This window comes from Sminthopsis crassicaudata, chromosome 2 (assembly GCF_048593235.1).
Source record: "Sminthopsis crassicaudata isolate SCR6 chromosome 2, ASM4859323v1, whole genome shotgun sequence".
NCBI lineage: Eukaryota > Metazoa > Chordata > Mammalia > Dasyuromorphia > Dasyuridae > Sminthopsis > Sminthopsis crassicaudata.
Genome location: NC_133618.1, coordinates 465,295,078 through 465,317,785, shown reverse-complemented (window position 1 = coordinate 465,317,785; position 22,708 = coordinate 465,295,078).

The window sequence follows — 22,708 nt, the reverse complement described above, 5'->3', positions numbered from 1 at the left end:
GGGGGCAGCCAATGAGAATGCTGCCGCTGGCAGACTGAGCATTTTGTGCAGGGAACATCAAAGAGGCACATGTCACCAGGTTCAGAATAAGTGAAAAGGAATAAGGTGTAAGAAGATTGGAAAGATATAAGACACCAGGTTCCGAAAGGCTTTGAAAGCCAGGCAGGTAATTTCATGTTTGATCCTGGAGGCAATAGGGACCCACTAGATTTTTATTCAAGAGGAAGGTGATAAAGTCAGATCTACATTTTAGAAAGGAGGCAGCTAGATGGCTCAGTGTTTAGAGCACTGGGCCTGGAGTCAGGAAAACTTGAGTTCAAATCTCAGGCAATTGCTGTAGGACCCTGGATAAATCATCTAACGTCTGTTTGTCTTAATCCACTGAAGAAGGAAATGGCATACTCTAGTATCTTTGCCAAGAAAACCCCATGGATGGAGTGGTCCACAGGGTTATGAAGAGTCAGACCTGCCTGAACAATACATTTTAGGGAGGCCAATTTGGTGGGGGGTGGGTTGGCAGGAAGGAAGACTTGAGCTGGAGACCTACCATCAGCTGTTAAAATATTCCATGCATACGATGATGAGGGACTGTACCAATGTCAGAGAAGAGAAGGGGGTGTATGTGAAAGATGTTACAGGTAAAATTTACAGGGCTTGATAATAGATTGGATATGGGGGAGGAGAGTTTGTGAGAAGTCAAGAATAACACTTAGATTGCAAGCCCACTGGACTAGGAGGATGGTGGCCCTCTCAATAGTAATAGAGAAATTAGGAAGAGGGGAGAGTTTGGGCATAGAATAAGAAGTTCATTTTTGGACATGTTGAATTTAAAGTGTCTATAGGACATCCAGCTCACAATATCTAAAAGGCAATGGGGACTGAAGACCAAGAGAGATGATAGGGCTGGAAAATAAATCTGAGAATCATTTGCATAGAAATGATCACTTGAACCATAGGAGTTGATGAGCTCATCAGGTGAAATAGTAGAGAGGAAGAAGAGAGTCCAGAATTCCTTGGGGAATGTTAGCAGTTGTGACTCAGATAAAGATCCATCAAAGGGGATGGAGAGGGAGAGATTAAAAAGTCAGAAAAGCAAGAGAACAGCATCACAAAAACCTAGAGAGAAGGAACCATCAAGGAGAAGAAGGCTATTTTTTTGTGTAAAGGCTTCAGAAAGGTAAAGAAAAATGAAGATTGAAAAGTAACATTAGACTTTACAATTAAAATATATTTGGTAGCTCTGGAGAGAGGAGTTTCAGTTGAATGATGAAAGTGCAAGTCAGATTATAGGGGGTTAGGAAGGGAGTGAGAGGAAGAAAGTCCAGGCACCTGGTCTAGATAGCCTTCTCCTGGAGATTAGCCACAAAAGGGAAGAGAGATATAAGACATTAGTTAGTAGGAATGGGTTGGATCAGTTCACAACTCCATCAACAATGTATCAGTGTCCCACTTTTCCCACATTCCCTCCAAGAAGGGTGGGAAATTGGAATACAAGGTTTTACAAGGGTTAATGTGGCAAAATTATCCATGCATATCTTTTGAAAATTAAAAAATTATTGTTGCATTCTCTCTTTGAGTCTCAATTGCCTCCTCTGTCAAATGGAAATAGCTTCATTTCTGCTACTTACCTCGGAATCATATAAGATCATGGGTATAAAGTGCTTTTAAAATCACAATGAACTATACAAATGTAATAATAATAATACTATTTATATAATACTTTAAAGTTTTTGCCTCTCTAAAGAAACTAAACTAAAATGGTATGGTTACCTCTACCTCTGTGAGTGGTGAGTTTCCTGTCTTTCAATGACATATGAAGGACTCTTAATCAGTTTTCAGTTATACTATACACGATATGAGGTAATTTTCTAATCTTAAAAATCATTCTGTGATTCTGTACTAGAATCAATGGGTAGAAGATTAAGAGAAGCAGATTTTAACCTCAGTTTCCTCATATGTAATATGATCATAATAATACTTGGGAACCTGTAATGTGCAATATAGAAAGTCACTGGGTTTGGGGTCAAAAAGACCTATGTCTGAATACCACTTCTGATAATTATAGCCTGGGACTAAAGTTTTGGGTTTATATAGACTGGGATCAAGGAAGGAAGGAAGGAAGGAAGGAAGAAAGGAAGGAAGGAAGGAAGGAAGGAAGGAAGGAAGGAAAGAAGGAAGGAAGGAAGGAAGGAAGGAAGGAAGGAAGGAAGGAAGGAAGGAAGGAAGGAAGGAAGGAAGGAAGGAAGGAAGGAAGGAAGGAAGGAAGGAAGGAAGGAAGGAAGGAAGGAAGGAAGGAAGGAAAGAAGGAAGGAAGAAAGGAAAGAAGGAAGGAAGAAAGGAAGGAAGGAAGGAAGGAAGGAAGGAAGGAAGGAAGGAAGGAAGAAAGGAAGGAAGGAAGGAAGAAGGAACGAACGAACGAACGAACGAAGGAACGAAGAGAGAGGGAGGGAGAAAAGGAGAGAGGGAGAGAAGAAGTGTAGGAGGGAGAAGACCTGGTATTTCACAAGGTATGGGGTATTTAAATGGGGTTGGTACCTAGGAGTTCCAGGAGGTGACAAGTTGGAGTTTGAGAAGGATGGAAGGGATCCTATGCTGTGAGTCCCTACCATGGGGAACTGAATGAAAAGACATCACTGAGTCCTCTGACATTTTGTCCTGAGTTGTTTGCTAAGGGGCAGGTAAAGGGGTGAGGGGGAAGGAGCCATCCCACATGAGCCCAGATGCCTAAAGCTGACAGTGGGTCAGACAAGGCATAATCCCTGCCTACTCCCGGCACCTTTATGGCCTCCCAGGGGCTTGGGCAGGCCCCACTGATCCCATTGATTTCCCCCATGGTTGGAACGCAGTGGTCAGCTGCCGACCACACGGGTAAATTATTCAGAATCCCCATGATTAAAAAAGGAAGAGAGGGAGGGAGAGGAAGAGAAACCATTTACTTAAAACCATACATGGTCATATCCCCTGCACTAGCAGGCCAGGGCGGGGAGAGACCAGATGGTTAAATAGCTCCCAGCAGACTTCAAGCCTGCCTGGTCCAGGCCCTTGCCTGGGCTCAGAAGCTTAAACCCTGCTGGGACTGCCCTTGCCCAGTGTTCAAGAATTCTGGATTTAGCCAGAGAACTGAATTAGAATTCTGCTTCTGCTGCTTCCTTACTGAGTATACTGAGATAAGTCACATCTCTTTGCACCTCACTTTTCCTTTCTGTAAAATAGGATAAGTGGGAGGGGAATTAACTGGTTAATTTTATGGCTCTAAATCTTATGATCCACGATCCCAATGGCCCACCTACCCACTTCACCCCACTAAGGTAGGTCTGGGACAAATCACGGAAACCTAGAATCTCAAAGTTAGAAAGAAACTCAACCTGTATAGAACTATATATAACATAATATATATATATATATATATATATATATATATATATATATATATATATATATATATATATATATATATATATATATATATATATATATATATATATATAAAACTTTATAACATAATCATAATCGCTAGCACTTATATAGTGCTTTAAAGTTTACAAAATACATTATTATCACATTTTATCTTCATGACAACACTGAAAGTGCTATTATTGTTCCCATTTTACAGATGAGAAAACTGAGTTCTTGAGAAACAGAGATTATATAACTTGCCAAGGGTCACACAGCTACTAAATGTCTTGAGCTAGATTTTAACTCAGGTCTTCCTAACTTCAGGTCCAGTACTCTATCCCCTTTAACCACATTACTGACAAAACTTCTCCCTGATGTCTTCCAGAGATGGAATTCACAGTCTCCTAAGGAAATCAATTTTTGTTCATGACAGCTCTTGTTAGAAATTTTTCTTTTCCATCCCTATTTTGAGATGCAAAGTTTCATCTATCTAGGTATACAGTTATAGAATCTCAGAGCCAGAAGGGGCTTCCCAGGTCAATTATAGCAACCCTTTTCTTGATCAGGAATTCCTCCCACACACCATCATTCCAATGATTCAATGTTTGCATGACTTCATATATAAAATCAATATCATAGTGCTTGTCTTCTCAAGGGATGAGGAAGGTGGAAAGAAAAGGAAGAAAGAATATTTAGAACTCAAAATTTAAAAATAAATTTGTATTATTGGGAAAGATTTAAAAAATAAATAAAACATACTGATATCTCTAGCAATGAGGAGTTCACTATTTTATAAAGCTATCCCAGCTTTGATTGTTTAGGAATGTCCTTTTTGTGTTGAAACAAAATTTGATGACCTCCTCTGAATACTGCTCTCTAGGGATAAGCAGAATTGGCCCAATTTCTTGCTCCTGAAAGTCCTTCAAATATTGGGAAAGCCTCAAGGTCTCTTATTCTCCAGGACAAATATTCCTAGATCTATGAGCTATGCTTTGAACAAATCCTGAAGACTCAAAGATTCAGATAAGGAGCCCTCATCCCCTTTTCTTATTTTCATTCTAGTGTTCCATGGGCAATGGTAACACAAAGGCAACACTGCCCTTGAGAGGGTAATATGGCTTGATCCTAGTTGGCTTTTCCTGAGTCCCTAGGTACTTAACTCTCTAGCTTGGCTGCTTTGTTGTATGGACCTAGTCAACTATTGAGGGGAGAGGAGGAGGTGTGGCAGAATGCTAACCTGAATTTCTCACGGTTTATGTTATGGTTGTGGGTCTTCCAAACTGCGGAGTCTTTTTATGCATAGCATAAAAAGGCTCCCAGAGCTAGGCTGTCCTGCCCTGCTTCTCCAATAAAATAGTTGGTGAGTGCATCCTCCCAGAGACTGCTCTCCTAGAAACAAAAGGCTAAAGGGTGACAGATGGCTTGTCAATGTAGTACAATGTAATGAGATAGCACTTGAGCCAGAACCCCACCTTTAACTCTCTGTGTGATTTCACATTCTTGGACCTTAGTTTCCTCATCTGTAAAAAGAGATAGTTAAGCTAGATGGCATCGGAGTCTTTCCAGTCTAGATCTAAGAGATGACCCTTTATTTTTAATATGAGTTTTTAGATTGCCCTAAAAGCTTTAAAATTCTAAGACTCTTCCAACCCTTAACATTCCACATTCTAGGATTTCTTCCATTTCTGACATTGTTTTCTAACATCCTATGTTTTAATGTCCCTTCCAACTCTGTTATTCTGTGTCCTAAAGATTCTTTCGGCTCTGACAGTCTATATTTGAAGGCTCTTTAATTTTCCCTCTGAGTTCTAATTTCCATAAAGAGAAGCAAGGACTATGACATCCAATTAGCTGAGTAAGGCCCACATTTTGTTATAATCTCCACTTGAACTGTCCTTGAGAAAAGGAAAAAGAACTAGCTAAGTCAAACTGTTGGCCCTTCCCCTCACACTATATAGTAGGTCCCACCTGCACTGATTGCTTTGTTTCTACCAGGAAGATATAATCCTCTCTACCCCCTCCTCAAAATGGACCAAAGAAAGATACATTCCCATAGAATTGAACATGAATGGCTTTCAAGAACAGAGATAGTTTATCTGTAGGAGATAAAAACCTGTTTGGAAACCAGGAATGACAATAGGGCAAAGCATGGGACTTGATGTTAGGAATCATGGATTCAAGATTAAGTTCTAACCCTTACTATATCTGGGAAACTTAGTCACTTCACCAAGGTGTAAGATAGCGAGTATTAGACTTTATCTCAAAAGAAATGGGCATATTCCCAAAGGACTTTCAAATGGTGTCCAAAGGTATATACCCTTTGATCCAGCAGTGTCTTTACTGGGTCTGTATCCCAAATATATTGATCATAAAAGAGGGAAAGGAACTCACATGTGCAAAAATGTTCATGGCAGCCCTTTTTGTAGTAGCAAGGAGCTAAAAACTGAGTAGATGCCCATCAGTTGGAGCAGAACCAAGAGAACATTGTATACAATAAGATTATGTGATGAAGATAATGTGATGATAATGATAAGCTATAGTGGCTTGGCTCGTCAACAGGGAAATGACTCAAGGCAATTCCAACAGATTTGTGATAGAGCCATCCACATCCAAATAGAGAACTATGGAGACTGAATATGGATCAAAGCACAGTATTTTCACAATTTTTGTTTGTTTGCTTTTTCTTTCTCATGTATTTTTCCTTTTTGTTCTGATTTTTCTTTCACAACATGACAAACATGAAAATATGTTTAAAATGATTGTACATGTATATCCTATATCAGATTGCTTACTGTCTCAGGGAGGGGAGAGATAAGGAAGGGAGAGAGAAAAAAATTGGAATTGAAATGAATGTTGAAGGCTATATTTACATGTAAATGGAAAAATAAAATACTGTTAAGTAAAAAAGAAATTTTAATGAAAAAATAAAATAGGGGTTGAAATTCTTACTGTCACCTATTTATCTTAAATAAGTCACTTAATTTCTCTGGATCTCATCTTCTTCATAGATAATATGGAGCCTTGAAAAGATGTATGATATGATGGAGAGAGAGAGATTCACTTGATCTGGGGCTAGAAGACTTAAATTTCAATCTTAGCTCTGATACTTATGGCCTAAAGCTAGACCTGTGAGTTTACACAGATTTAAAGGTCTTCCTACCTTCCTACTGCACAAGTGGTGAATAAGGTTGGGATCTGGTTTTTCAAATTGTGACTCTATCCCTTGGTGCTACTTAGATTCAACTCCTGATTGGTTCAAGAGTTCAGTATTATTCAGAAACTCATCATCAATGTTCAGGACCTTTGATCCTGAAATTCTTCTGATCATCTGGGAAATTTTCTCCACCATTCCACGGTTATCACTTCATTGCTGCTACCTTGAGTTTTTACAGATACTAACTTGGTCTAGGAACTCCCTATGATTGTGCTGCTACCTTTGGCCACTGCCATCTCTGGGACCTTATGGTTTTCTCTTTCCCTCTGGCCAAGAATTTCCCTGGAGGCTCCCCCTCCAGCAAACTGAGTCCTAGTCCCTGAATGCATCTCCTCTGCTATCTATATCTCTCATCACCCTGGTTCTCTCCATCTGTTTGTGTCTGCTCTTCCTTTTTAAGACCAAGGCTGAGAGTATGGTCCAGCTTTATGCCTTAGTCAGTTGACTTCAAATGTGGTGGATATTTTTACCTGGCATATTCAATGCAGAAAAAAGCCCTTATCAGTGTGGCAAGGAAGATCCAAGAAGGACAGACAACACTTGCTTGGATTTGCCATCCTCACTATATCTACTGGAATAATCTTAGCTGAATAATTTTTTTGGACCTCAGTTTTTTCATCTGTAAAAAGAATGGATTTGGACTAAATTTGGATTAAATGATTTTATAAGTCTCTTCCAGCACCAAATCCCATGATCCTCTGAGTCTCAGTTTCATAGTCTACAAAATGACAATAGCTTTGTCATTGGAATATTATGAAAATCAAATAAGATAATGATTATAAAACATTTTACAAACCATGAAATATGAGGTATATGTAAGTTATTATTGTTTCAGTGGAAAGAATCCTTGATTCAGACTCGGAAGTCCTGGGCTTGTCGTTCCCTAACTGTGTGACCCTCCTCTGAAAATTGGGGATAATAATACTAACACCTTGGAGGTTGTTTCAGGGAAAAAATTGTATTTTTTAAAGTATATGATAGAGGATAGCATCACGGAGGATAGAGTCAAGTGATAAGAAGGGACAAGTGGGGTTTGGTATTTGTATTAATTTCTTCCTTTCCTGAGTAGAGCTGGATGACATAATATATTTTCATAGGATGCTCGTACCCTCCCAGGAGAGTTTCTCTGTGTTTCTCTTCCTCAAAAATCCTTCAAACCACTGACCCTTCAAAGAACAAGATAATCATTCCCTGTGTGACACCAGCCAGGAAAAGAATTAAATCGAAAACTGTAGAGATGAAAGGGAACTTATAACATAGAATGTCAGAGGTAGAGTGGACTTTAAACTATAGAATATTTTAGAGCTCAGAGGAGATCATAGGGTCATAAATGTAGAAAGAATTTGAGGGGCCATCTAGTCGCAGCCCCTTCAATTCACAAATGAGGGAAAATAAGGCCAGGAGAGTTTGTCACTTACCCAAAGTCACAAAAATGTTTTGAGCAAATTTCAGAGTATGAGGTCCTCGGATAACCAGAACTCCATATCTCCAGATGTCCAATCTCTTCATTGAAATCCAGGAAGAATAGGGAGTAAAATTTTGGATTTGGAGTTTAAGTACATGGACTCAAATCCTACCTACATCCCTAACTATAATCATGAGTATCATTTACACTTACTATACTCATCTGTAAAATGGGACTCAAACAATCAATCCACAGGCATTTATGAAACACATTCACTATATTGCTGGGCCCTCTGCTGAGTGCTAGTGATACAAAGATAAAAATGAAACAGTCAGCCTCATGGACCTCACAGTTCACAAGAGGAAACAATATGACATTTTATATATGTATAGATATATAGCATTTGTTAAGCACCTACTATGTCCAGGCACTGTTAAGTCCTTTATAGATATTATCTCTTTCTTTGTTATACCATTTATAAAGCCCTTCCTCTGTGCCAGGCACTGTGTTGAGTAGTTTGCAATGTTGTCTTATTTGATTCTCATAAGCCCCATGGAAGGTAGGTCCTATTATGATTCCCATTTTACAATTTTACAATTAAAAAAATTGAATTTGAGAGAGGTTAACTGACTAGGAAGGGTCTGAGGTCTTCCTTGCCCCAGGCCCTGCACTCTCTTCAATGTGCCACAATGGAGAGGGGAATCAGGAAGGACTGCATGTACTTCAGCTGACTCTCCAAGGAAATGAATGATTCTAATAGGACCAGTTGTTGAGAGACTACATTCTAAATATAAGAGACAGCAAGTGCTATAGAAAAGGAGGCAGGAAATGAAGAAGAGTAGGAAGACTATTTGACTGGGTCAAATAGTGAGGAAAGAGGAATAATATATTGGAAAGCTGGTTGTTGTCAGGCTGTGAAGGGTTTATATGACAAACAGAGGGGTTTACACTAATCCCTATAGGTAATAGGAAGCCCCAGAAGCTTATTGAGTAAAAGAATGATGGTCAGACGTGGGGGAATTACCTTGGTCCCTCTATGAAAGGTGGATTGGAACGAGGATAGGTTTGAGGTAGGGAGAGCAATTATACTATTGCAATAAATCAGGGAGGAGATGATGAACTTCTTTTTTTTTTTTAAGCATTTTTTTTATTTATAATTTTTTCCCCACAGTATATATGCATGAGTAATTTTTTTTATAACATTATCCCTTGTATTCATTTTTCCAAATTATCTCTCTATTCCCTCCCCCCGATGACAGGCAATCCCATACATTTTACATGTGTTACAATATAACCTAGATACAATATATGTGTGTAAATACCATTTTCTTGTTGCACATTAAGTATTAGAGTCCGAAGGTGTAAGTAACCTGGGTAGATAGACAGTAGTGCTAACAATTTACATTCACTTCCCAGTGTTCCTTCTCTGGGTGTAGTTATTTCTGTCCATCATTGATCAACTGGAAGTGAGTTGGATCTTCTTTATGTTGAAGATATCCACTTCCATCAGAATACATCCTCATACAGTATTGTTGTTGAAGTGTACAGCGATCTTCTGGTTCTGCTCATTTCACTCAGCATCAGTTGATGTAAGTCTCTCCAAGCCTCTCTGTATTCCTCCTGCTGGTCATTTCTTACAGAACAATAATATTCCATAACCTTCATATACCATAATTTACCCAACCATTCTCCAATTGATGGACATCCATTCAACTTCCAGTTTCTAGCCACTACAAAAAGAGCTGCCACAAACATTTTGGCACATACAGGTCCCTTTCCACTCTTTAGTATTTCTTTGGGATAAGAGCCCAGTAGCAGCAATGCTGAGTCAAAGGGTATGCACAGTTTGATAACTTTTTGGGCATAATTCCAGATTGTTCTCCAGAATGGCCGGATTCTTTCACAACTCCACCAACAATGCATCAGTGTCCCAGTTTTCCCACATCCCCTCCAACATTCATCATTATTTGTTCCTGCCATCTTAGCCAATCTGACAGGTGTGTAGTGGTATCTCAGAGTTGTCTTAATTTGCATTTCTCTGATCAGTAGTGATTTGGAACACTTTTTCATATGAGTGGAAATAGTTTCAATTGAGATGATGAATTTCTAAACCAAGGTGGTAGCTACATAAATGGAGAGAAGAGAAGGGTATGAGAGTGGAAGAATGGGAAAATACAAGATTTAGAACATATTGGACAGATGGAGTGACAGCAGAGTTGAGGATGACCCCAAGGTTGTCTGCCTGAATGATTGAAAGGAAGCTGGTACCATCAGTAGAAATAGGGAAGTTTGGAAGTGGAGTGGTTTGGAGAGAAAATGAGATCTCCTTTGGGCAGCTTGAGAAAGTATGCCATGAATGTAGGCCATACCAATTCCTGGAAGTTCTGTTCCCATCACAAGTTGGGCCCTCAGAGCTAGGCTAGTTACATTGCCCTATCAGAGGCCCAGGATACCCATGAGGAGGAAGGAATCATTCTCTAATGCCTTTGTCTCAAGCCCCCAGAGATGTGCTTCCCACCAAAATGATCAGTTGAGAATCAATATTATCAGACAACCTTGTGTAGTTTTTAAAAAAGAAATATGAACTATGTCAGTATAATGAAAACATCTGATATAAAACGTTCCCCCAGGATCTGTGATGTGCTTGCTCCCACATGCAGGTTCAAGGAATAGTGGGCTCAGGTTCTAAGGGCAAGAGGTAATTCACAGATCCAGGGTGCTAAACATCCTTTCCCATCATTTGTGAGGTACCCAGGAGTAGTTTCTTTGCTGTGCTTCCTTTATCATAAGTCCTATCTTTTTTGAGCATCTGATGCTGATACCCCTCTCTCTGGGAAGGAGAGATAGGATGAGAAAAGGATGCTAGATCGCTGGTAGGAAGATGGGAAGTCCAAAATCCTCTGGACCTCAGAGCTCTCAAGATTATACTCCAGTAAAAGAGGTAAGGGGAGAAGGAGAGCTGGTCTCCAGGACAAAGCCAAGTCTCCTCCCTCCCAAGCACTGCCCCTCGAGGATGTGCTGGAAAGCCATGCTTGCTCCAGTTTCTGGAATTCAACTCTTCTCAACTCACTTGATAATTTATAGATGATCCTTGAGGTTCAGCCAACTTTCCTCTGCACACTGGAACAAGATTCTTGAGGGGTATCAAAGACCTATGAGAAACTGATTGATTGATAGATGTCTTTACCTAGTTAGAGCTTTTGTGTTGAGTTGTGTGCAACTCTCCATGACCCATTTGGGGTTTTCTTGGCAAAGAACTAGAGGAGGTTGCCATTTCCTTCTCTAGCTCATTTTACAGATAAGGAAACTGAGGCAAACAGGATTAAGTGACTTGCTCAGGGTCACACAACTAGGAAATGTCTGAGATCACATTTGAATTCAAGCTTTCCTAACTTCAGGTCCAGCACTCTGTCCACTGTGCCATTTGTACCAGATGTTTTCATTATACTGACATAGGTATTACTTTAAAAAAAAACCTACCTAAGGCTGGCTAACAATATTGATTCTCAACCGATAATCTTGAAAGGAAGAAATCAATGGGGGGCTTAGGACAATGGCATTAGAGAATGATTCCTTTTTCCATGTGGGTACCCTAGGCATCTAGATGCCATTTAGTTAGGGAATGAAGGTTAAAATGGGATCAGATGGTTTCACCTCAACCCTCAGAGGAAAACTTAGAGAAGAGAGAGTGTTCAGAAGGAGAGGATGCTCAATAGTGTCTAGTGCTTACAGAGTTCAAGAAGGATGAGGGGAGAACAAAAGTCATCAGTTTGGGCAATGGGGAGATGACTGGATAACTTTAGAGAGCTGTTTCAGTTCAGCGATGAGGTTGAAAGCCAGATTGTAGGAGGTTTAGGAGAGGAAGTGGAGGCAGGCAGGCACTGGGTGTTGGCAGCAGGATAATAATACCTTTAATTTGTGCTTCACAGGATGCTTCAAGAATCAAGAGATAATTTATGTAAAGCATTTTGCAAAGCTTGAAGTGCTATAAAAATGTCAGCCCCCATTATTGTCCCAGGATTACATGAGTAGTAAATAACAAAAGCAGAATTTGAATCTGTATCTTTTGACTCCCAAGTCCAAAGACCTCCCTATTGTACCATATTTCACCCACTGCTCAGAAAATTCCTGCCTTTGTGGGAGCAAACGGTACAACTTGCAGAAACATTCCCATCCCCCTCCAGCTTCCCAGCCCCGTTTATTTTTGGTGGTAGCAAACAGGTGGCCGCGTGGGCTGGAGCTGGTTGTCTCAGAACTGGGCCTGATGGCACTGCAGAAAGATCTGAGGGTTTCTCAGGCTTTTTACACTCAGAATTGTTGGGTAGGGGATTTAAGGGCTCAGAACTGCAATTTTCAGGGATGAGAGACTGATGTAACTCTTGGAGAGGGGCTTTTATGTGGTAGCTACAGAGAAAGGTCCATAGAGTGAGGAACTAAAAGTAGGAACACTGGGGGTGGATCTATCATAGGCAAAAAGCCTGGGGATGGAGGAGGCACAGGAAAAGACCCTAAGGATTTAGAGCTTGCAGATAGACCTTGGGATGGATCGACAGGCAGAATCTCCAAGAGTAGAGGCAGGAGCATATAGCTTGCTAGAGCCAATTGTTAAAAATCAGATTCAGGATTTACACCTCAGATATAAGTGAATGCTACAAATCAGGGCTTGATTTGTTGTTTTGTTGATTGCTCAGACTTAAGAAAATGAGAGAGAAAATGGAAATATACACATCAGACTTAAATTGTATAATTTGTTTTCAGAGCCAGTTGTTAAAAACATTTACTAACACACCCCTTGAAACAGGGATCATGTGCGAAGAACTTGGGACAGGAAGAAGTATAGACAGATATATAGGCAGAGATGCTGGAATGGAAAAGCTAAAACAAGAGAGCCTAGGTCTAGTAGGTAGCATTGGAACAGCCTTGAAACAGGGGAAGTACAGAGACACTAAGAATGGAGGAGAAGGGTGGTAAAAGGGATGCCACAAACAAGTACTTTGGAATTAAAGGGACTAGAAACAACCCTATTCCATAAGTATTTATTAAAGACCAGCTGTGTTTAAAGCACTGTGCAATGGATGATTTCAGAGAGTCTGGAGAGACTTACATGAGCTGATGCTAAGTGAAATGAGAAGAACCAGGAGATCATTATACACTTCAACATCAATATGATAGGATGATCAGTTCTGATGGATGTGACTCTTCTCAACAATGAATGAGATGATTCAGACCAGTTCCAGTGATCTTGTGATAGAGAAAGCCATCTACACCCAGAGAGAGGTCCGTGGGAACTGAGTGTGGATCACAAGATAGAATTTTTACTCTTTTTGTTGTTATTTGCTTGCATTTGTTTTCTTATTTTTTTTTTCCTTTTTGATCTGATTTTTCTTGTGTAATATGATATTTGTGGAAATATGGATAGAGGAATTGCACATGTTTAACATATACTGGATCACTTGCCAACTGGGGAAGGGGATGAGAAGAAGGGAGGGAAAAATTAGAACGTAGGGTTTTGTAGGGGTGAAGATAAAAAATTATCCATGTATATATTTTGAAAACAAAAAGCTATAATTTAGAAAAAATAAAAAGTAAAGCACTGTGCAATAAAAATACAAAATGGAAAGTAATTCTTCCCCTCAAGGAAGGTTTACTATGTAAACATATACACACATACACTCACATATATAATAATTTGAGGAGAGACCACCAACAGTTAATGGAGGTTGAGAAAGACTTCTTGAGCAAAGAAGCTAGGTATTGTAAGAGGTAGAGATTAAGAAGAGAATGTCAGAGAGTTTGTGCATAATCTCAAAGATAAAATATGAAATACCAAACTTGGGAAACAACAAGGAAGCTTGTTAGGCAGAAATGTAGAGTACAGGGTAATAATAAGTACTAATCCTGGAATCAGATCTTGAAGTGCTTTAAATATCCACCAGAGCAATTTGTTTTTTGTATTAGAGGCAATAAGGAGCCACAAGTTTCTTGAGCAGAGGAGTAACATAGTCAGATTAATGTTTTAAGAAAATCAGTTTGACAATTGTAGCGAGAGTAGATTGAATAGTTTTTAATTAATAAACTTTTATTTTCTCTCCCTCCTGCCTACTTTCCCTCAGTGAAAAAAGAAAAAGAAAATATATTTATATTTTTAACAAATACATATTGTTAAGGAAAAAAAATCCTGCATTTGTTCAAAAATGTCTATCTGTTCTGCATCTTGAGTCCATCTGTTAGGAGAAGTGGGTAGTATGCCTCCTCATGGGTCCTTTGTTCATCATGGGTCACAGTTGTTCATTGAAAAGGTAGAGTGGAAGGAGAAACATGAGAAAGGAGAAGTCAAAAGCAGAGATCCAGGTAATGGGGTATTGACATATCCCCAGGCAATACCCCTGCAGACAGAGGAATCATCAGAAGATACCCTGGCTCAAGGTGAACAAATTGCCTTGCCCACATCCTCCCACCTCATCTAACCACAAACTACAAGCCCTTAAAACTGAATTATTCCATCCCTGTCCTGACACTACCCAGCACCAAGTCAGTCTGGGAATATGTGGTGAGATACCTTTGTTGGTGGTCATTTTCAGTCATTTTGACTCTTTGTGACCCCATTTGGCATTTTCTGCAAAAATCTTGGAGTAGCTGGCCATTTTCTGAGCTGAAGCTCATTTTACAGAGGATTGGAAACTGAGGCAAGCAAGGTTAAGTGACTTGCTCAGGGTCATGCAGATAGAAAGTGTCTGAGGCCAGATTTGAGCTCAGGAAAATGAACCTTCCTCACTCCAGGACTAGTGCTCTATCCATTGTGTCACCTAACTGTGGTGAGAAACTAGGGTCATTTCCACCTCTCACAGGGCAACACAAAGGAGGTCAGAGGCAAGGAAAGGGGAAGGGAAGCCAAAGTTCTTTCAGAGCTCACTGTTCACTACTGCTACAGAAAGGACAGTACTATCTGCACATACATTTCCTTCTTCTATCTTTTGGTTATATTTTTAGCTGCTTTTCTTCTTGGTTTTCACTCAACTGGCCAATAGTATGCCTCTGGGTATTTTTTAGGGCAGCTCTTTATCATCTCTCAATTCCCTTTCTCTTCTAAAATATCTACATTACTATTCTTTGTTTCCAAACTAGGTTTATTTTCCAGTGGGGAAACTATTGACTTAAAGAATCATAGGATCATAGGGTCATCGATTCAGAGCTAGAAAGGACCTCAGAGGTCATCTAGTCTAATAACTCCTCAATTTGTGGATGAAAAAGCAAAGATTCAAAAAGATTAAGTGACTCATTTTTAAAAATGCTTTATTGATGACTTTTTCACATTGCTGTCTCTTTCCAATGACCTCCCCTTCTCCCAATAAAATCCTCCCTTATGACATAGAAGCAAAGTGAGCCAACGTATTGGCCATGACTGACACGTGGTTCACTGGGCACGTTTAGTCTTACTCCTCTCTGCCTAGAGGAGGGAGGTAGATTTTGTCCTTGATTCTTTAAAATCAAGCTAGGTCACTGCTGTTCAGAGTTCTCATGTATTTTCAATACTCTTCCTTTATGTGATTGAGGTCACTGTGTAAATTGATCTCTCGGTTCTGTTTTTGTGTGTGTGTGTGTGTGTGTTTTTTTAAGGAGTGTTTTATTTATCTATTTCTGTACATATTCATTAATTAATTCTTTTGGTTGTTTATTGCTTAAGGTGACTTTCCCTGGCATATCTAGTTAGTGGTAGAATTCAAAGAGGAACCCAACTTTCCTTTCTTCTAATTCATTGCTTTCTTGATGCTGGTATTCTTTCTCTCCTCAAATTAGCACTTTTAACTAAAAGGAAGTCATGCTGTGAGTAAGTGTAAAAACCAATATTGGTCCCAGAGAAGAGATGATGAAACAAACTTGCCTTCTTTGGGCAGAGAAACAAGGGATTATGGAGACATAACATTGAATGCATTGTCAGATAAGTACATTGGTCGTTTCTGCTTAACTATTTTTCTTTTTCATAAAGGAGGTCTCAGTTCTGGAATAAATATATATTATCCATAAATTATTGTGATATAAAAATAAAAATCATTAATACAATCCATTTTTAAAATGTGTAATCCATATATTTATTTCTTTTCAGGTTATATCAACCTCCCAGTTGAATGTAAGCTCCCTGAGGGCAGAGATACACACTGTTTCTTATCTTTGTCTCTTTGGGGTCTTTAGTACACTGCCTGGCAAATAATACTTGTTGGATTGTATTGAAAATATGAAATTTGGACAATGGTGTCATTAGATGAATTGATCGTTAGAATTGGCTTTTTGCCACAGTCTTGTAGTCTGAACCCACTTAGCCTGCTTCTTGTTTGAAGCTAATGGATTTTTTGTCCTAGAGGGCTTGGGTAGGAGGGATACTGGATGCTGTTTGTCTTCCTGGCCTCCACCACATCCTGCCTGGCACGTAGTGCCCTCTCCTGGATAATTATTCCAAGGTAAACTATTTAAAGCAACTGCAATTCAATTCAATTCAATAACATTCCTTGTTTAAGCCAATCAATTAATCAATTCAATAAACATTTACTGAGCTCTTCTATGAAAATGAATAGTAACTTAGTCCCCAATTGATAATATGCTCAGCACACATCAGGGCCTCATGGTACTTGCTGATTGATTGGTTGATTTTGGGGCTCCCATTTCCACTCCCTTACTATTTGTGTGATCTTTAGTGAGTCACTCTTCTGTTTCTTCATATGTCAAATGAGCAAATGAGACTACATTAACATTCTATGCTTTAGTATTTTGTTGTATAGTCCTTTCTTAGCTCTAAAATTCGATGGATTAGCTTTCCAAACCTATTATGTGCTATGCTCTAGTATTCCATATTCCAATGTAATAGTTCAGTAATAGTTCAATTCTGTGGATCTAAGAAAATACATGTAAAAGAGGTAATGCAAGAAAAGCCTTTCTAATACTTCAAAAGAACCTTGATTTCATATCTTTATTGACGGATATCATAACTTCCTCACAATTTTGAGGCGAGTCTTCATGAGCTGATATGGCCCCAAAACCATCATCATGTGGGACCAGAATGGTAATAAGTTAGACTGATTCAACTACCATAAAAAATACTCCCCTAGACAGATACTTTATAGGAACTATGCTCGTTTTAGCATTTCCTCTGAAAAACCATTTTCATTTTCTTGTGATAATTGAGCAAAGACTTTAATGGAGACTATACAAAGTTATACAAATTGAGGATAGTATTTCATTTCTATCCATGTATTTGCCTTAGAACCAGCCTTAATATGTCTCCTTCTACATAGGACTGGGAATTGTATTTTTAAAATTAATTTTATAATTATAACATTTTTTTGACAGTATATATGCATAGGTAATTTTTTACAACATTATCCCTTGTACTCCCTTCTGTTCTGAATTTTTCCCCTCCTTCCCTCCACCCCCTCCCCTAGATGGTAGGTATTCCCATACATATTAAATATGTTATAGTATATTCTAGGTACAATATATATGTGCAATTTTGTTATTGTTGGTGCAAAGGAAGACTTGGATTCAGAAGGTAAAAATAATCTTGGGAGAAAAACAAAAAATTCTTATAAATTAGGATCAATTCTCTATATATTTTGGAAATGAGACCTTTATCAGAACCTTTAACTTTAAAAATATTTTCCCAATTTGTTACTTCCCTTCTAATCTTGTTTGCATTAGTATTGTTTGTACAGAAACTTTTTAGTTTGATGTAATCAAAATCTTCTATTTTGTGATCAATAATGATGTCTAATTCTCCTCTGGTCATAAATTCCTTCCTCCTCCACAGGTCTGAGAGGTAGACTATTCTCTGTTGCTCTAATCTATTTATGATCTCATTCTTTATGCCTAAATCATGGACCCATTTTGATCTTATCTTAGTATGTGGTGTTAAATGTGGGTCCATGCCTGAACTGGGAATTGTATTAAGAGAATATGTATATGAACTGAGGCTGAGTGAAATGAGCAGGACCAGGAGATCATTATATACTTCAACAACAATACTATATGATGATCAATTCTGATGGAAGTGGCTCTCTTCAACAATAAGATGAACCAAATCAGTTCCATTTGTTCAATAATGAAGAGAACCACACACACATACACACACACACACACACACACACACACACACACACACACACACATACACACACACCCTCAGCAAAAAGAAAAAATTTCCCAACAACTTAGTTAATGGCAATGTGGTAGACCAGCTTTGGAGATAATGGGATTTCTATCACTAAACATTTTCAAATGGAAAATGGATGATTACTTGTCAAAAATGCTATAGAAGAGATTCAGTCATTGAGTGGGAAGTTGTACTGGATGACATCTAAGGCTCCTTCCAGTTCTGCAATTCTAGGATTTCTGTCTCTCTGTCTTTGCTTATGTCTTCTGAAATGTTTTTCTTTCTGTATTCTACTTACTTGATCTTGTCTCATCTTTTAAGATCCAATTCAAGGTGCTAGAGCTACAACTAGAAGTGTACAGGAATTATCAGCAGCCACAATAATAAACAATAAAATATAATTCCAAGTCCTGGAATTATATTTGGTGGCAATCAAAAGAACTAGGCCTACAGCCAAAAAAAAAAAACAAAGAAAAATTATCCATAATTTTCAATGAAAAAAATGGATATTTGACAAACTTGCAGATTTTCAGGATTTTCTATTAACCAAATAAGAACTCAGTAGAAAATGTAATATATAAGAACCAGTATCGAAGATTAATTTTAAGGAACTTAACATGAACAAATTGTTTATATTTTCTACATGGAAATATATACCATATGCTTATGATTATCATCAGGAATTGGGTATCTCAAAAGAGGTACCCTCAAAAGGGTAGTTCATTTATACAAATGAGATCCAGATGAAGAAAAGACAGAGGGGGAAGGAGGGCTTGTAGTCCTGAAAACTTACTCACATAGGGTATGGGTTAAATAGGCAATATTACATATATACCATGAAAGGTATAAGGAAATAAGGGGGTAGGGATGGGTGAAGGAGGAAGCAAAGGCAGGAAAGAAGATAAGGGAGGGATCCAAGGATGGGGGAGGTTAAGTAATAGCAAGGCAAGTTAAGGAGCAGAATTAAAGTAGAAGACTTAGCAGAAATAGGAAAAAAGAGATGTGCACAAACACTATGACATAGTCAGGAATTAAAATTTATTAGAAAAAAAAAAGAATGACTAGTAATCATTGATCTTAGACAGCCAAACTTGAAGATTCATGTAAGAGAGAAATGTATAATATCCACTAAAAATGTTTTAGACTCATGTTTACATATGGGTAAATGTGTGTGTGTGTAAATATATATATATATTTGAGTATGTATAAATATGTATGCATGTTGCTCTATGTATTTATATATAGATATATGTATATGTGTGTATATCTATTTTTATTAAATATAGTTGTACTCAACTATAGCCTGTTTTGGCGGGGGGTAATGAAAGGAGGAAAAAAAGAACAAAGTAAAAAAGATGCACAGCAGAGAACAAAAGACCTTCAAAGAAATAAAGAAAAAATATACACTCATGAATATAATTTCTTTTATTATTATATATCCTTTCTTGAATTGGAAATTCATTGTTATATTTTGAATCCTTCCTTGGCATTCTGCTGGGCACATGACAATGTTCTGCTTTTTTAAAATTTGTTTTTTTTTATACCTTTCTATTTCTTATTAAGTTAAAAATACAATAAAAAGGAAACCATTTTAAAACAGAATTAAATTTTAAAAAAGTTGTATTAAAAAAAAAAGATCCAGTTCAAGGTATTCCTCTCCTAAGAAGCCTTCCATGACTTCTTTAGCTCCAACAAACTTCTATGGTACTTATGATCACACAATTTAACATGTAACTACTTTTTATATTATTAGACCTATACTTTAAAAATCTGTATTGATAGAAATAATCCACAACTTTAGCAAAGTTGCAGGAAACAAAATAAATCCACATGAATCATCAGTATTTTTATACATCACTAACAAAATTCAACAGCAAGAGATACAAGGAGAAATTCTTTTAAAATAACTGTCAATAGTATAAAATATTTGGGAATCTATCTACCAAGGGAAAGTTAGGAACTATATGAGCAAAACTACAAAACACTTTCCACACAAATAAAGTCAGATCTAATCAATTGGAAAAATATCAAGTGCTCTTGGATAGGTCGAGCAAATATAATAAAGATGACAATACCACCTAAACCAATCTATTTATTTAGTGTTATGACAATCAAACTCCCAAGAAACTATTTTACTGACCAAAAAAATTAACAACAAAATTCATCGGGAAGAACAAAAGGTCAAGAATTTCAAGTGAATTAATGAAAAAAAAAAAAAAGCAAATGAAGGTGGCCTGGCTTCACCTGATCTAAAATTATATTATAAAGCAGCAGTCACCAAACCAATTTGGTATGAGCAGTTGATCAGTGTAATAGGTTAGATTCACAGGACAAAATAGTCAATGACTATAGCAATCTAGTGTTTGACAAACCCAAAGACCCCAGCTTTTGGAATAAGAATTCACTATTTGACAAAAACTGCTGGGAAAATTGGAAACTAGTATGGCAGAAACTAGGCATTGACCCATGCATAACACTGTATACCAAGATAAAGTCAAAATGGGTTTATAATGTAGGCATAAAGAATGATATAACAAATTAGAAAAAAAAATAGTACTTTACTTCTCAGACCTGTGGAGGAGGAAGTAATTTGTGACCAAGACTGAACACTAAATAGATAATTTTGATTATATTAAGCTAAAAAGTTTTTGTACAAACTAAACTAATACAGACAAGATCAGAAGGGAAGCAATAAACTGGGAAAACATTTTTACATTCAAAGGTTCTGATAAAGGTCTCATTTCTAAAATATATAGAGAACTGACTCAAATTTATAAGAATTCAAGCCATTCCCCAATTGATAGTCAAAGGATATGAACAAACAGTTTTCAGACGAAGAAATTGAAACTATTTCTAGTCATATGAAAAGGTGTTCTAAATCATTATTAATCAGAGAAAAGCAAATTAAGACAACTCTGAAGTACCACTACACACCTGTCAGATTGACTAGAATGACAGGAAAAGATAATGGCAAATGTTGGGGGGATGTGGGAAAACTGGGACACTGATGCATTGTTGGTGGAATTGTGAATAGATCCAACCATTCTGGAGAGCGATTTGGAACTATGCTCAAAAAGTTAGCAAACTGTACATACCCTTTGATCCAGCAGTGCTACTACTGGGCTTATATCCCAAAGAGATTTTAAAGAAGGGAAAGGGACCCACATGTGCAAAAATATTTGTGGCAGATCTTTTCATAATGGCCAGAAACTGGAAAATGAATGGATGCCCATCAATTGGAGAATGGCTGAATAAATTGTGGTATATGAATGTTATGGAATATTATTGTTCTGTACGAAATGACCAGCAGGATGATTTCAGAAAAGCCTGGAGAGACTTATATGAACTGATGCTGAGTGAAATGAGCAGGACCAGGAGTTACATGGCAATAACAAGACTATACAATGATCAATTCTCATGGACGTGGCTCTCTTCAACAATGTGATGATTGATGCCAGTTCCAATGGTCTTGTGATGAAGAGATCCATCTACACCCAGAGAGAGAACTGTAGGAAATCAGTGTGGACTACAATATAGCATTTTTACTCTTTCTGTTGTTGTTTGCTTACATTTTGTTTTCTTTCCCAGTTTTTTTTCTTCCTAGTTGATCCAATTTTTTTTGTGCAATAAGATAAGTGTATAAATATTTATACAATTGGATTTAACATATATTGCAATATATTTAACATGTATTGGACTGTCTGCCATCTAGGGGAGGAGGTGGAGGGAAGTAGGGGAAAAGCTGGGACAGAAGGTTTTGCAAGGGTCAATGTTGAAAAATTACCCGTGCATATGTTTTGTAAATAAAAAGCTTTAATAAAATTTTAAAAAAAAAGAATCTTGTTTGAGGAGAATTAAGAAGAACCAAGAGTTTGGAAGTAAGGAGATCATCACAACTACAAAGTAATTGTCATAATATAGATGAAAGAGATGAAAGAGTGGTAGATGTGTGAGTTTAGAGTGGATAGATGCAGAGATATTTGCAGGTAGAATTAATGGTTTTTGGCAACTAATTGGTTATGGAGAATGAAGGAAAGGAAATAATGTAAACTCACTCTGAGCTTGCATACTTATATGACTAGAAACCTGACTATGTCCAGCAGAAAGAGGGAAGTAGGAGTGTTTAATCATCTAAATGGAGATATCAAGTAGGCAATTGTTAATGCAATACCAGAGTTCAGGAGAGGGATGAGGGCTAAATAAGAAAATTTGAAAGTCCTCTAAAAAAAGAGATAATAATTGAATATTGGGAGCTGATAAGATAGTCAAAGAAGGGTAGAGATCCAGGACAAAGCTTTGAGGTACACACATGCTTAGATAATAGAAAATGAATGATAATTTCACAAAGAAGACTGAGCAGTTGAACAAGTAAGACAAGAAGTAGGGAAAAATAGGGTCATAAAGGCAGAGAGAGAGAGATAGAGGGAGACACAGACAGGGACAGAGACAGAAAGACAGAGATAGAGAGATCATTTTCTTTTGTTCCCTCCACATATTCAATCATTTGTTAGCCCTCATCATCTTCTTGCTTGATAAAGCACATGTCTGAATA